The 16,853-nt window shown below is 39.0% G+C and overlaps 1 protein-coding gene across 2 annotated transcripts in view; it reads right to left on the bottom strand.

The window, feature by feature from the left end:
• SLC39A11 (solute carrier family 39 member 11) overlaps positions 1 to 16,853 on the bottom strand; it is a 4,193,139-nt gene that overhangs the window by 1,827,700 nt on the left and 2,348,586 nt on the right. The gene's annotated exons all lie outside the window — the stretch shown is intronic.

The raw sequence follows: 16,853 nt of genomic DNA, 5'->3' as shown, positions 1-16,853 counted from the left end.
TGCTCTCTGTCTAACAAGTGTGCTGTATTGTACAAGGAATATAACTTAATAAAGTCAGGAAGGTTATTAAAAGAAAAGAACACATGTATGTTTCTTGTTTTGTGTGCAAGGAGCCAATGATTTGAAAACAGCCCAAAGGTAATCTTTATCCACCATTGGCCAAATGCATTTTCTTTGGATGTGGTGTGTGGGTTTCAATGCTATTTCAATGAATGTGAGTTTCAAGGGTAGAGAAGGTTTAATGCCACGTCTATTTTCATTGTGAGACAGTATTGCTTTGTTTAGCAGATGTCTTAGTGTTTGTGCATTGTTGTGCTGCAAATGAAAAAATAAAATCCAAATAATCATTGTAGAAGTAAAGCAGTATGCACACATTAGTGTTTATGGTAAATAGGGAGAAATCACTAGGTAATTTTATTTTATTTATTTTATTTTACATTTGTTAACCGGGAAAGTCCGACTGGACACAGGTCCATTTTCAGCGGAGGCCTAAAGAGAAAAGCTCCACCTACAGTACAGTACAAGTGAGGATTTCATTTACATTTATGAATACATTACAGCATGCAATAGTCACATATTAACATCTTGTTATCAGGACTATATACAAGTATATTACAGGTTTATAAATTAGTACTATGCTAACTGCCCTTGCAAGCCATTTTAAGCATAGCCAATTATCCCTTGTGAGACTCAAACCCTGCACCTTGTGTTTGTAAGGCAAACACCTAAACCATTAGACCACCCTCATTTCAGCATGTAGTAGGCAGGGTTTTACATTTCTGGTATTAGGTGTATATGCAGTACATTGTAAGACTGAGAGTAGTACAGTATTTGAGAAAAACAGTACAAATATTGTTGTTGCATTGGTGGCAGTACTGTTTAATGCAGTACTTTGTCAGATTAGAAGTAGTTCAGTATCTGAGAGAAAAGGAACAAGATGTTTTAGTAGGAGTTCATTCTGAAAAGTCCGTATGCTTGGGGTATAACAAGTATATCTGCTTAACTAGAGGAGTAATTGGTATTATTAGCAGATAAATTCATGCAACAGTGCAGTGGTTTGATTTAACCTGGGGAGACATTGGAATGGCTGCAGGGGGACTCTGGTCATCTGGTGCCATGTTTTGGTTGTCTGTTCTTCGGTTTGCGTTTGAAAGTTGGTATCCCACAATTCCATTGGAGTGGGTGGGGTACATAATTATATATGCAAATTAGATGTTAATCAGCGTACAGATTTGTACCTATTTTTCATGGGCCTTGTCCAGATTTTTGATGATTCCAGGTTGAGAGGTATGGTGGTGATGTATCCAGTGTTAATCTCACAAAAGAAATGAGCCCTAGGCAAAGATGAACGGCTAAGCAATCCCAGTCCCAAAATTAATGAATGCTCAGAGTGAGCCCTAAAAAAAGAAGTGGATGACACCAGGTGCATCGGATATATGAATGTAGCCATACACCCAGTGCGATGGATGACTGCAACAGTACCATCATGAGAAGGGATGACCAAAGTCATATCCCTAATCAATGAGAGGTCCAAATTCTGTCCATCAAAATGATGGATAAGTCCATGCACCACTCAAGGACACTGACCAGTGCCCGATGCACAGATGATTGAACAATCATTTGCATTCTCCAAGGTCACAAGGTGGAATATACTGAATTACCAGTGTTCCAAAGTAAAGATTCTGTTCTACAACTGACTTCACATCCTGGGCCTGGTCATTTCCTGTCTTATAGCCAGTTGTGCCCCCTAAATAATGGACTGAGGGATATAGTTTTTTCAACTTCATTCACTTTTCAGACAAAAACATTTCTATCAAAATACTTCTGTGAATAGTCAATCCCTGATTTCTTTTTTCTCCATGCTAAACAAAGTTTCCACCCTGTCATATGCAGGGGTGCTATCCCTGTGTACCACCATAATTAAAGGAACTTAAAGCCAAGGTTTCTAGACCTCTGGCTGAGTTGTAAATCCTTTCACAGTTTGTCCATTCACTGAGGTAGTTTCAATGGAAAAGTCTTCACGGAAAAGTAAATTGAAGGAATAGACAAATACATTCCAGAGTGACTAAGGGGACTATTCAGTGATACAGCATGCAAAGAAAGGAAAAAGAAAGAAAATAAAGTTGTGTAAAAATCTTACCTTAACAGTAGATGTCCTTTTCTTCACTGTTGCAGTACTTACAATGTAAGGGATCTCCTGCCAAGGATAGCCCAATGCCCAACCAGTATACCAAATCCTTTAGTATGTACAGTCTCTGTACATCACACATATGCTCCCCAAGCAGGGCATAAAGGTGACACATGGACACACACACTTCAGAACTGAAAAGCCCCAAGAAAAACAGAATATCAATAGGGACCAGGAGGAACTTGTACATCCAGAAGGAGATGAGAGAGACAGAGAGACATGAGCCCTTTGGTCAGGAGGGCAAGGTGAACAGGACCGAGCAGAAGGGGCAGGAGAGAGGTAACAAATACTGCAATACTGAAGAGGACAGCTAGTGTTATGGTAAGATTTTACATAGCTGTACTATCTCCTTCCATATCACTGTTGCAATATTCCTAATGTAAGGGAGAGTACAAAAGATCAATAAGAAACCTAGGAGGGGGATGGCACTGAAGAACCCTCAAGAAACCCATGTATGACAGCCCTGGCAAAGCCAGGCAGCTCTAGCCCTGGAAATAACATCCAACTTATAATGCATAGTGAAGCTATGGACAGAAGACCAAGTAGCAGCTTCAAAGATGGAACTGGTATCCAGAACCTTTAAAAAAGCACCAGAAGAAGCAACAGCTCTGGCAGAGAGAGCCTTTACTGAAGTGGAAAGACATTCACCATGAAAGGAATAACAAAAAGAAATGGCTTTAGCAATCCAAGAAGAGATGGTTTGTTTAGAAACAGATAAAACTAAAGACCTGGGATGAAACAAAACAAAAAGCTGCTCAGATATGTGAATAACTTTAGTTTAATCTAAATAGTATCTGGGCTGTCTATGCAAATCCAAGGTGTGAGGAACCTTGCTACTGGCAGACTGCGGAGAAGGAAAAAAGGGAGGCAAATAAAGAGACTGATTAAGAGACAACTCACTGACCACCTTGGGCAAAAAAAAAGGATTAGTATTAATAGACACCCTGTCTCTGTGAAAAACTAAAAATGGAGGAACAGCCATGAGAGCCTAAAGCTCAGCTACTGTCTTAGGGTAAGCGAGGGCTAAAAGAAAAACAGTATTCCAAGTACAATCTTGTAAGGAATCTGAAGCAGCAGGCTTAAAAGCAGCCGAGTCAATTTTTCCAGAACAAAATTGAGGTCCCAGGAAGGCAGAATTGACTTCCTGGGAGGCCTGATATGCAGGACGCCTTTAAGAAATTGCTTAAGGTCAAATCTAGAGACCAGAGGAGTAGCTAATGGCAGACAAGCAGAAAATGCTGATAGGTGAGCTTTAACTGAAGCATATGCCAACCCAACATGGAGAAGATCACACTTATAAGAAAGAACTATAGGAAACTGCACAGATAAGGGATCCTGGTTTTGACAGTGGCACCAGACAGAAAATCTCTTCCATTCAGACAAATATGACTTCCTGGTAGTAGGTTTTCTGGCCTCCTGCAAAGACCCAAAATGCATACTCAGAAGAGTGGGGCCTAGAAGGGATCAAAACTCTATCACACACAGTGTCAGTTGAAGACTTGACAAGCTAGGATGAATAAGAGACACATTGTCTTGTGTGAGAAGGTCCACCCAGTGATGTAACTTGTGGCGACTGCCCCTGGCCAAGTGAGAAAGAAGGAGGAACCAATGCTGTCTGGACCAAAAGGGAGCCACTAGCGATTTTGGGGGAGTCTTGTCTGATCTTATGCAAGAACTTCGGAAGCAGAGGAAGAGGATGGAAGGTGTATAGAAACATCCCCTTCCAAGGGAAAAAAAAGACATCTACTCTCCAAGCTGGAGGACTTGGGACTCTAAAACAGAACAGAGGAAGTTGTCTATTCAGAGGGAAGATAAAATGATCTATCTGAGAAATACCTCACTGAATGACAATGTCCAGAAATACATCTATGTGAAACATTCATTTGTAAGCTTGTGCGCTGAACCTGCTCAAAGAGTCTGCCACTAAATTGTACTCTGAAAGAATGTAAATTGTCTGGAGTCATCTGATACTGGACAGCTAGATCCCAAACCTGAAGAGCTAGCCAGCAAAGGAGGTAGGATCTTGTATCCACTTGCTCAATGAGATACCACATCATTGTGGTATTGTCAGTGAAAACTGTGAGGGGCCCAGGATGAAAGACTGCATGAAATGCCTGAAAATCTAGAAACAGCTCATAACACCTGTGATGATGTGAGGTACTGCCAGCTATGCCAGGAGAAGTAGGGCAGTGGATGTATAATATATGACAGCATAGCTAGCCAGAGTTTTGCAAAGTATTATATGTCATTTGTATATCAAACTGATTTGTACAGGTGCTTGTGTTGAAAATATATCTGTAACGCTGTACGTGTTAAAAAATGTACCGACAGTAGATCCTGCTGGACAGAAAAGAAATGCACCTGTATGTCAGATTGTACTGTAACTGTTGAAATTAATATGTTATAACAAAGGATACTGGAAGAGAAGAGGTTAATTTCAGTTCAGCTAACTTTGAAAAATAGTCTGAAAATAATTACCCGGTATAGGCCATAAAGATTGCATCTTAGAGTTCTGACTGCAGCCAAGAACCAGGCCTAGGAATTCTACTGTATTGTCCTTAGGGGTAAACTAACTGCTACCCTGGAAGGGTGGAAATTTTTAAAATGGGTTTATAGCAGATGCTATAACACATCTTAACAAAGCTCTGTGTGTGTGTGTGTGTGTGTGTGTGTGTGTGTGTGTGTGTGTGTGTGTGTGTGTGTGTGTGTTTGTATGTGTGTGTATGGTAACACATATGTGCAAGATTCTGGCTCAGTTTCTAATAAAAGGAGTAGTGTGGGAACTAGAAGTCAGGTGACCACATGTTTGTGATGTTATTCTGTAATCCAACACTGACATGATGTTTTAATACTAGATGAGAGAGAAGTCTCAGGGCAGTCTATTTCATCTTGCCTTGCTCTAGTAAGTGAACCAGGGAATAGTAATTATTTGGATCACTCAGGAAAATATAGTGAGATTATTAAAGTACTGTGTTTCTGTATCTGTGTGAATTTCTACATCTGTGTTATTTTTAATATTTCCTGTGATTGAAACTCTGGTGTTTACTGAAAATAGATATTCAGTATTGTGATGTTCTTTTTTTATTATTAAATATATTTCAACTTTTCATTCTAGCTGTTTTTTTAGAGAATATTTTAACCTTTGGGAGTACTTATATTTATTTGGCGACACTCTGACTGCTCCTGAAATCCTTGCTGTTTGGTCAAAATTACCATTTGTATTAGTATTCATTTTACTCTGTATAATTGGGTACCCTGTTAAGAGCCTTAGAGTAGCTGGCTTTGGAGTATTCTGGTGGCAGTATCTACCTTATAGTCTGAGCAAAGGGGGCATAACTGGTCAATCTGTGCCAGCCTTTCCTAGGTGTGTGGGTGTATGTGGTGTGTGAAAATCAAATCTCAAAGTGTGTGTGTGTGTGTGTGTGTGTGTGTGTGTGTGTGTGTCAGCTACTTGCAGCAGGGATACAGAGCACTGGTCTCACAGAGAGGGTGGTGGAGGACTTGGTTTGAAACACCCAGCTGAAGACTCAACTCTATAACTGTGGTGAGTGTGGGGTCCTATTTGGGGCCTGTTGAGAGAGTGTGAAACCCACCTCCAGGATGGGAGTCTGTTCCCTGTGTGCTCTTAAGGAAATTGTGATTGGTGCAGAGAGCTGGATCTGAAAATACTGTGTGTATCTATCCTTGTTCCAAGTGAACATCCCTCACCGGTGTCTGTAGTGAGGATTGAGGCTCCTTGATTACTGGCGCAGAGGAGGGATGTCACAATACTGCTTTTGGATATCAGAAACCCGAGAATAATCCCACTTAATTCCATTCTATGGGAAATAGGGTCCACAGAGAAGAGTTCCTCTAAAGGGTAATCTGGACTAAAATAATCCTCTTCCTCCAAGGGGGGAAGGGATCTGAGAGGAATAGGTTAATAACTCTTCCCCTGAATCCTGATCCTCATCAGAGGAACCTTGCTTCCTAAGACATTTATGAGGAGTGGAAATTAAGGGAGCGTCAGGCATAGAGACCCCTTAAGGAGGCTTTAAAGCCAGTAAAGCACTAAAGAACCCCCGAGTTAAATCCTGTTGTTCTCGTTGGGAATCCTTAACTACAGAGGAAATATGTTTTGTTTTCGGTTTCTTTTTTTGTGGGATGTCCACACAAAAAACCCTGGGAGGGTCAGACCCTCGTCAACATTCAATTAGTGTAATTGGGATCTCCTCCCTCAGTATGATCTGAGAAATCCTCCTCAGCACTTCAGTAATAATCAGTCAACGTTCCCCCTCAATGTATGGAGAATACATTTGGAAAGCCTCCAGGGATGTGCAAGAAATCTGATCCATGCTGGCCTCTGATGGGGTTACAGCACAGAAATCAGAAGCGATGATTGGACGATCCTTTGGTCTTTGAATAGCCATGAGACAGACAGCTTAAGACGTTGGTTTTCAAGGTAAATAGACAAGGAGGGCAGGTGACTACTGTGGTTCTTGGGGACAAACCCTTGGCAGACAGAACACTGTGTATGGTCGTAGGAAGCACCCAGTCAAAACAGACACTGGTCATGATGATCTTATGGGGAATCTGCCTCGCACACTGACATTTTCCCTTTCTGGATGACATGAAACCAGCAACACTAAAAATAAAAGAGAAGATAAGGAAAAACCTCAATGGGACACTTATCTGAAAAACAGCTCAGTAACCAGCACATGAGAAAGGAGTTCAGACCAATATAAAGTGATGGCGTTGGACTGGCAGCAAAGAAGTTCTGAAGTGTGTGTGCCAGTACGCCACTTTCATGCTCTACACCATGCGCAGGGAGCATACATGTGATGTACGACACCTGTAGATACTAAAAGCTTTGGTATACTGGCCAATCGTCGGGCTGCCCTTGGCAGGCGATCCTTACACTGGGAATACTACAACAGTGATATGGAAGGACATAAAATGTTACACTATATAAGGAGAAAATGCTTGACTAAAATAAACACCCAGATTAAACAGCTATGTATACCAGTGTGCAGTATGTAAATGGCTTACAATAATCATATTAGGCACAGATATAAGATAAGCTTAAATTACTGCAAATATATAGCTTGGCAATAATTATAATTAGCAAATATTTCTAAGAAAAAAACATTATTAGTAATCATGTGAAGCAGCATTAAAATATAGCCCTCAACTTCTTTGCTCAAGAGTTTTGGACAAACCCAAAAATGCAGCGGAATGGAGAGGAATAAAGGCTCAAAATCAGGGGCAACATTCTAATTTTCATAGAAAAGTAATGAAACAACTGAGTTTTCATCAACATCTAATGGTTGGTCGGCTTGGCAAGTTCCTTTGCTGAGCAGATAAGTTCCCTTTGGGGAAAAAACTTCTACTTTAAAAATCAGTTTGTTTAATAACACTTTCTTGTTAAGGAAAATTATTTGTGTTTATTTGTGTTTATTATATGTGTTTCTGATTTAACAGACTGAATTGAGAAACTATACTGTATTTTATAACAATCGCTCTTTTCCCCTGTCACTTTAAAAAGTTGTATAAAGTATTTGAAACCCATTTTTTTCCTGTGGAAAAATTGTGTTTAATTTGGTTTTTGGAGCTGAAAACGTGTTTTAAAGTGCTTTCTGTTGTGTTTTTTGGTGAAAAAAAGTGATTTTTAAAGACTTTAAATTTTCCCTGGAAAAGAGGCATCATTTTCAGCATGATCGTGGAACACTATAGGTCCTATGGTCGTTCTGCCAGCCACAAAAAGAAAAAGTTAATCAAACAGCTTTTGCCACCACAGCAGGCTAGCAATTTGCCTCATCCACAGGTGGGATCACAAAAAATTGATAAGAAGCCATATTATTTCTCATGGTGGTCTTCAATAAATATTGCAGATTCCAGTGCACTGCTGCAGAATAAAGAGAGACTTACAAGAGAGGAAAAATGCTACAAGGCAAGCTCTCAAGGCCAGAGAAAAAAAGTAGCAAAGAACTAGAAGACTAAGAAGGAACAAAATTAAGCAGACATAGAGACATGTGACACCCTCTTCAACAAGGAAGTTCTCAGGGCTTTCTTCCCAACAACAAGAACCATGTATTGGCAATAATAAATGAGACCTGCATAAAAGATTATTATAAGAAATCTGAAAGTAAAAATCTGCAATCCTAGCTCAGTAAGAATACAGTACCAGCCATGAGGGAGAGAAAAAAGGTCATTCAAAAGATTGTGAAATTAAGCAAAATATCTCACCTATGTCCAATAAATAAGCTCTCATATACTTTATATAGTACTTTATTATTTCAAAAGGATTCTGTGCACTATGCACTTCTAAGTTTCTATTTTTTTTACATTTATGTGCTTAGCAGAATTATTACTATCACAGTTCTTTCTTCCAGCAAAACTGCCTTCTCCAAAGTGGTACGATATAAAAGCTTTTTATCAATACAATTTTGCTATTTTATTTTATTTTATGACAGAAATATAATAAAAGTGCTGTGACTGCACAACTGTTTGGCAATATTCCTTTTTATATCAGTCTGTCAGAAAGTGACTAAAAGTGTTGAACAAGAACAAAAGAAAATCATCTGATACTTTGGATTTTTACTTAACAATTCAAGGTTAACTGATACTTATTTGTATTCTGTGTCTCGCCCCGTTATCACTTCTCTTGTGTGTTATGCTCTTTAGTATGACAAGCCGTGCAATGTTTTAGTTTCATGCTCTCCTTCCCTGTAAGATCCTTTAAATGTACTTGCTGGTATGATGAGCAGCAGACAGGTGCATTTATTTATTATGGCTTCAAGTAATTTAAAATATGGTATTTTTAGAAAGTATAAATGAAGAACTGCTGTACCAAGCTCTTGCATATCATCTGCTCGAAAGCAAGCAGATCATCATACAGTACTTTTACCCCTTCCCCCTCACTGTAAAAACCAGGGGCAAAGTACTCCACATGAATCTTTGCGGAGCTCCACCATACAAACAAGCCATGAGAATCTGCTCAGATTCCAGCAGATGAAAAAAACAATGCTTGGTAAGTAAGATCCATTTTTCTAGTCCTGGATGTTTTAGACGGTTAAAAGCTCTAGCAAAATCTTGAAAATAGTTACTAGGCAATAAACATTAAATATCTTTGAAATGGGGGTGGATACAAGAGCAGACAGTGCTTAGAACATATAATCACAACACTGGCAATAAAAAGGTAGCGCTGGGGCTGTCTCTTTATCTGCTTGAAATTTGTTTGCTCAGGTTTTGCTACTTCAAGCTAATGCTTGCTTATGTTGGACTGAAATTATTCCTCATAAGTACGCATCACTTTGTTTCTGTGTTTGCACCAAATCAGATAAACTATGACAAGAGCTTTTTTAAATGCAGTTTATGTCCTTTCTTTGAGTAAGAACTATGAAGAATGACCTTGGAATAAGAATAATAAATTAAAGGGAGTGTGGAGGGTGCAAAAGGGTTTGCCCCACTACAACAAATAGTTATTTTACAATGTAGGTAGTGTGATTCCCTAAACAATGTATTTTCTTGCTTATATTACTGTTTAGCTGTTAGTTGTACTCCATTGAATACAGCCAAAGAATTAGGGCAAAGAAGATGTGTTCCACGGTATTCCAATTTGAACCATCACCAATGGGCAGCCACAGTGTTATAGCCTAAATACATTCTTGTCTTGACCAATGGAAATGATTTACTGCCCAGTCATTTAGCAATCCTTGTCAGCAAGCACATTCTGGCAATGAAAATAATCAAGTACTGTTTTACTTCCTATTGTCATTTTCATGGTAAAGACCATAAATGGAAAATGTAGACAATGGAAGCAAATTCTATTGACTAAAGACATGAGAGAAGTAGATGTGTGTGTGTGTGTGTGTGTGTGTGTGTGTGTGTGTGTGTGTGTGTGTGTGTGTGTGTGTGTGTGTGTGTGTGTGTGTGTGTGTATTAATATATAGGGGAACTTAAGATTGTCGACTTTATAGTTGATTGACATCTGTTTAGTTGCTAAAATGTGGTCAGCTAAACAGATAGTTGACAGGTGTGCAAGATCGCACAATATTCAGGGTGAGGAAATATCCCCTTTCCTGATATTGTACAGTCTTGGAGTTAGTATACAAAATTAGTTGGAGGTGTGGGGGTGCAAGAGGCTTGCCCCCACAGTTTTTTACTTTATTTATATATTTTAATTTTGCACGCGTCAATGTTGTTGCTGGGAGCAAGTGTACTAGCATGTCAACTTTTGCAATGTCATCATCTTGTTTGACATTGTGAATGTTGATGTTTGGGTCATTCGATGAAAATCAGTAAACCTATATATATATATATATATATATATATATATATATATATATACAGACACACACACACATGAAAATTCCTAAAGAGAGAGATATTTTGGAATGAGACATACTGGTTTCAGGTTGCTGGGTGTGGTATAGGGAATAAGGGAGCTGTTGTGTCTTCGACAAACAACATTCACAAACCCTCAATCCTCAAGTTATCTCCCCTAATTTACTGAATATTAACAAAATCTAAATATATAAAAAAGAAGAAAAAAATATTTATCTCCACAGAGACTTGGTGTACACAGATAACTTATGAGGATACATGTTAGTCGATGTGAAAGTCTATATATGAGAGTAAAAAATACGATAAATGCAGATCTACTGTGGTCATATAGGAATGAGGCAGGATAAATTTAGTACTACAAATATGAAGTTATTCTAATTTCTTTTCTTGAATTTTACCCAAGAGGAGATAACAGTTTCACAAAGTGTAGGTGCGGCTGATGTAAGGCATGGAATCAGGACATATCAACCAATAATACAGTGGGAAAAGGAATCCTTTGAGTCGAGTGGACCAAGATGATTAACAGAATACATAGGTAACAATGGACACAGCAGGTAACATCTCTCAGATGGATGAAATTAAGGTTTGACCATGGCTAATAATTTGGAGGGTTACTGGGTTCCACATGAGGTTTGAGCATTTCCCCAGGTTCAAAGGGGTATAGATGCACAATTGAGAACTAAATATGAGTTGATGAACACAAACCAGGGATGGCTGGGATGAGCCTACATATCTACAAGTAATACAGTTAGGTGGAGATCAGAAAGATACTGGACCCCCCAGGTTTCCATTAATGAGAGCAGATCACAGTGTGGAAGGAATGTATGAGTTGCCAGGGTGGTGGCAGTACAGCAGGATACCAGGAGTTGGCAGAGGAGTGTACAGCTATTTATATTCCTGCAAGCAGTATGGTGAATCTGGACAAAGGAATGTGCTGGAATATGAAATTTACTTGATCGAGAAGCAGTATGAAACATGCAGTATTAAAATAATTGCTATGATCACCCCAGTGATAAGGACCTATTGGCCATCATGGCAGTGATGGCCAAGTGCAGAAATTTTGGATATCGCACACTGGGATTTGAAGGGAAAATGGCTTTGTGAGTCTGTGTACCTAATGGCATTGACACCAGCTGGGGAATGGAGCATGTGGTCCCCTTGATTGTGCACTTCTTGGTAATAAAACAAGCACAGAGGATAGGGCAGTCAATCCTGGTTGCAGTATGAGTGATGCTTCAGTAACGTGAAGGTGGATAGATAAAACATGCAAGGGGAATGTTTTCATATCTGGGAGTCATGATTAGATGGAAAGGATGGTGTTGGGAGAATTCATTAAGATACTATCCCAACAGGCAGGATGTACTACTTAATAACAGACTGCTGGAAAGTTTTCGTCTGCAGGAGGAGATGACACATAGGACAGGTATAGGAACCTCAAGCTGGTTTGGGCTATGGAGGTAACTGCTTTGGCATTTTTGAACAAAGAGATGTGCAAGTTAGGATGGAACGACGTTCACTGGGAACCCCCCCCCCCCCTTTTACAGGCAATTTAAGAACTGCCTCAGTGACCTCTAAAGGCCTTCAATAGCCTTCATATAGTATATGTTCTACCTGAACAGCACAAGCTGCTGTAACATGAACACTAATGTCACTGCAGTTACTTCAATGCCCAAATAGCTGCATAGCTTGGCTTTGCTGATTTTCACAGAATTTAACTTACTAAGAATGTTCACTCTGTGTTTTAACTACAAATGTACTGGACATAGACAGGAACACTCTTCACATGTCCATTTACTATAATGAGATTATTTAAGCTAAATATCTACTGGGAATTTTGGTTATGGATAATTCAAGTTGGTGTCCAGTAAGGTTTTACATTTCTACCATTTGGAATTGAGCAGTTTAAGGGTATAGGGTAGATATCACAGTGAGTTTCCGTTAATTCCTTCTGGAACCTATGCACAGCAAATTAAATTAATAGGGGGTTTACGCTGAAGCCAACATTACACAGGTACCACACTGACAGCAACAGAGACCTGCTGTCTTTTGTTAGGTGCCTTCTTTAATGGCAGAATTTTTTAGTTATATCTTTTATTAAGCTGCTGATCATCTGCGGTGGTGCAGCGGTAGCATTGTTGCCTCATAGCAAGAGGTTCTCCCGTTCGATTCTCGGCTGGAGTGCGGGGAGTGCCTTCTGTGTGCAGTCTGCATGTCCTCCCCATGGTTGGGTGGGCGTTCGAAAGACATGTTTAAATGGGCATGCCTTCGCTGAAGGTTGAACGTCGAGCTGGCACCTCGGCGTTCATGAAAATCTACTGCCAATCATTAGCGGACCGGAGTTCCGCTGTGGTGACCCCTAACCGGGAAAAGCCGAAAGACAAACAACATCATCTTTTATTAAGCTGCTGTGATATGAATATATTATTTCTATATACTTTGCTTATCACTTCTATAGACAATGTACCTCACAGAATAGTTTTCCTTAGACTGCATCATTTCTGTAATATTATTTAGATTAAGATACCTAACTTTTTTTAACCACAGCTGTTCAGAGTGCAACAGAAAGCACTACTTTCTGGCTCGATTCATATGGGGATTAAGCCAATCACAGAGTTAAAAAATGAGTGTACTATTTCAGTTTACACAGTAGGTCTCCTTTCCTTGTACCTTTCTTTTAAGCATATTAGAAATATTCTGAATAGCAACCTAAGATAACACGTGTTCACATATACTGTTTGTGTTTATTGTGCAGGAAGTGATGTAGTAAATGAGAAGTATAAATGGGATTGTGAAGTGTATTAGATTATTTCTGAAGAAGTCCAAATGGCAGGATGAAAACACTGCTAATAAGAATGTGACGGGACCGCTATGGGGTATGGCTTTAACTACAGCTTGGTGATAGCTGATAACTGGTGGCTGAATAGTAAATATATGAATGGAACACGACTGATGATTAATGTGTGAATATGAAGAATTGTGAGGATACCCCCCCCCCTGCCTCCCCCACACCAACACCACCTACAAGGTTATAAGTAAGTCTCTATGTGAGGTTATGGTAATTGTGAATATGAAAAGCTATTTATCTTGACCAGTTGGCATAGAAGACTGTCACTCTGGAAAGTTATGGTGATTATGGAAAGTGAAAGCTTCGGTGTCCTGTTATATGTCATTTAGTTCTTTACTGTTTCCAGCCTCAGTCTGAACCATGCATACAAAAACAGGTAAAGATAGGGCCAGCTGGTGGAGATACAAACTGTCAATTGATAAAGGCTGATGAATGAAGACCGAGGGGGGGGGGGGGTTATGCCCTCGGTTAAAGTTGTTGTATGAAAGCTTTTTATCAGACAATATTTGGTTTCATATGTTGAAAGCAACATTATTTTGAAATTGATAACTTTAAATGTATATAATATACTAAATATGTGGTTTTAAGAATGTTTAAAAAAAATTAAGGGTGAATAAAGAATAATTTGAATGAAGACACAATAACTGCCTCTTGCAAATAAATTCTCCTGCCTAAAAAAACAAATGGAGGAAAATGCATTCAGTTGTGGTTCTGCATTTCTTGGAAGGGGCCTCCAGAACAAATAATACACATTACCCAGGCACAATGTACAAGAAAATTAGTCAGAGTAACACAGAAACAGAATGAATTTTGTGCTACAGACAGTAAAAGAGGCAACATGTATAATAGAAACCCAGTAAAATACTAAAAGAGACACTGCACAATACCCCCAAATATACTGTGTGCATTATAAGTTCAGATGATCACTTATCAGAATAACATTATGCCTCAGGAATATACACAAACAGAAAACACAAAGTATACTAAGAAGTATGTATACGAGAGAAAATAAGTAACTATCCCAGCACATTGTATGAAAAAAGGTACAAAACTTCCAGGCACTGTTTATGTGGGAAAAATTATCACAGTCCTCATTAGCTGTGCATAAGGCAAAACCACAGAAGCCTCATTTTCTACACATCAAGTAAAACCCAGAGCTTGTTCTAATTAGTTTGCATACAGCTAAAATACAAATCCTAGAAAAGCTGTAAGAGTCCCTAGTTGAATTCAATGCACCTGGAACCAAGGATATGATGATAAGAAATCGATGTAAGCAGATTGGCAGATGAAGCCCATAATTCTCTTTCACAAATCAGGATTTGAGCCATGTCAAGCGTCAGTGCCAAATTAGGAAATTTACTATGGTGCAGAGCCAGCAAAGATCTGTCCTCTGTCATACAGAATTAAAATTTGCAATGACATGGCCTCAGGCTAGTTCACAAGAAATATATTAAAAAATGAACCTTTCTTTCTCCTCAAAGCATATTATCTCAACTTTTTCACACACCTTAGAAGTCAGAATATTATTACACTGCTCAGGTTGCCATACAGCATTAAAGTGTTTGCAATGAAACCTTCACTATATGGTTTGAAAAATAGGAAAACAGCTTACAGGAGTAGGTTACAATACAGCTGAACAAGTTAACTAAGAAGATGAAGAGGCAAAGGTCCAGACATTCTTCGAAACACCTAGACTTGATACACTGTAACATAATATTGCTGCTTTCGAATTAAGCTTTGATGTGTAAAATCGTAGAAAAAGCAGTGCAACAAAAAACAAGATCCACAACAGCTGCTGCCAGACTGGTAATAAAAATTCTTGCTACATTCTGTCTCCACGTAAGAGTTGGCTGCATCTTTCTAGCACAAGCTTGACATTCCCAGATGTAAATAACAGTACATTACTCAAGGAAAGAAGGCACGCCAAGATCACCCAGATGGATGAAGCATTTAATTTTGCAAAGCACAACTCAGCTAGGTAATGAGCCCTTACAGGAAAACCTTAAGTGTATAACATAGCCAAATTAGACTAAAGGTATAACCGCAGAAACAAAGTGAACAACAATGTTAATCAAGCTATGGTAACAGCAACTCAGAATTTAGACATACATAAGATACAAGAAACATCTGAACAGTGAGATGCAGTTGTTAACTATACTTCATTATTAACAACACCCATCATTAATAAGTACAACATGCAACTATGTCAGACAGCAGAATAAAACTCTGAAAATGTTAGGGAGATACAAAAACAGAAATCCTTTCTGCAGTCAGTAATGCAGGAAAGAGCAGCATAACCTGAAACGAGTAAACAATGATATACGTAAAGTAAAAGCCACGTGGACAGTACCATTCAACAAAAACAAAACAAGTAATGGTTATAAAAGCCAGAGTAAATTCAAAGATGGAAAAAAGGACAGCACATATGTAGTTGGTCAGAGCACTCCAGGGTATAGTAGCTATACAAATGATGCTGTTTTAATACACAGTTTATACAATCCAAGAACTATAAATAATGAAATGTCACAAATTAGTAAATGATAAAGACTGTGTGGCCTAGAAAATAGAAATGAGTTATGGACGGACAGTACATTGCACCTCTGGTTGTAGCACAAGTTCTTAGGCAGGAAGCTTCTGTTCAAGAGTGTGGTTGGGTATACCATACTATAAAAATTATCTTTTCGGCTTTTCCTGGTTAGGGGTCGCCACAGCTGAAGTCCGGTCTGTTAATGACTGGCTGTAAATATGTACGGTGCTGAGTTGCCAGCCCGACGCCCAACCTTCAAAGAAGGCACACCCATTCACACATGCACCTACCTGCATGTCTTTAATGTCACTCGAATGCAGGGAGAACATGCAGATTTCACACAGAAGGCACTCCAGCTGAGAATCAAACAGGAGAAGCTCTTGCTGTGAGGCGACAAAGCTAACCGCTGCACCACCGTGGCTCTGGGGTATACCATACTATACATTCCTTAAAAGTTACCTCCTTATTTCTCCGACTGTGACCAGCACAATAATTTGAACTTAATGGGTTCCATCATAAAATGTAGATGCCTTCCCTCCACACCAGACAAGCTGCTCTCTAGTTGCTAATAAGAGAAGATTCATTTTTTTCAACTGTATGAGAAAAAAAACCCACATTCACTGAACATTACTAAACAAACCTTATTGAAACCATGCTCTTAACACATCTGAAAAGGAGAAACATCTCCACATGCTTCCTGATTTTTAAAATTTCCTGGAGCACTTTCTTATTCATAGGTCTCTACTTTAGCAATACTCCATGAGTGGATGTAGGTAATGCAGGATTTATCCCCAGTTGGCAAGGTTGATCACAAGGGTGAAGCCCAAGTGATTAAATAAAGACAACCTTGGGTAAATCTAGAATTACACACATCCAGACGTAGATTACTGCTATTATACAATGATATTATTTAAGAAAAAGCTTAGTTTTTTCTAAATAATGTAAATGTACAAATGCTGTTTAGTGTT

The sequence above is a fragment of the Protopterus annectens genome, chromosome 10.part0, assembly GCF_019279795.1.
Source record: "Protopterus annectens isolate FY-2018-M chromosome 10.part0, PAN1.0, whole genome shotgun sequence".
In the NCBI taxonomy this organism is placed as follows: Eukaryota; Metazoa; Chordata; order Ceratodontiformes; family Protopteridae; genus Protopterus; species Protopterus annectens.
This window is presented reverse-complemented; position numbering and strand designations above follow the sequence as displayed.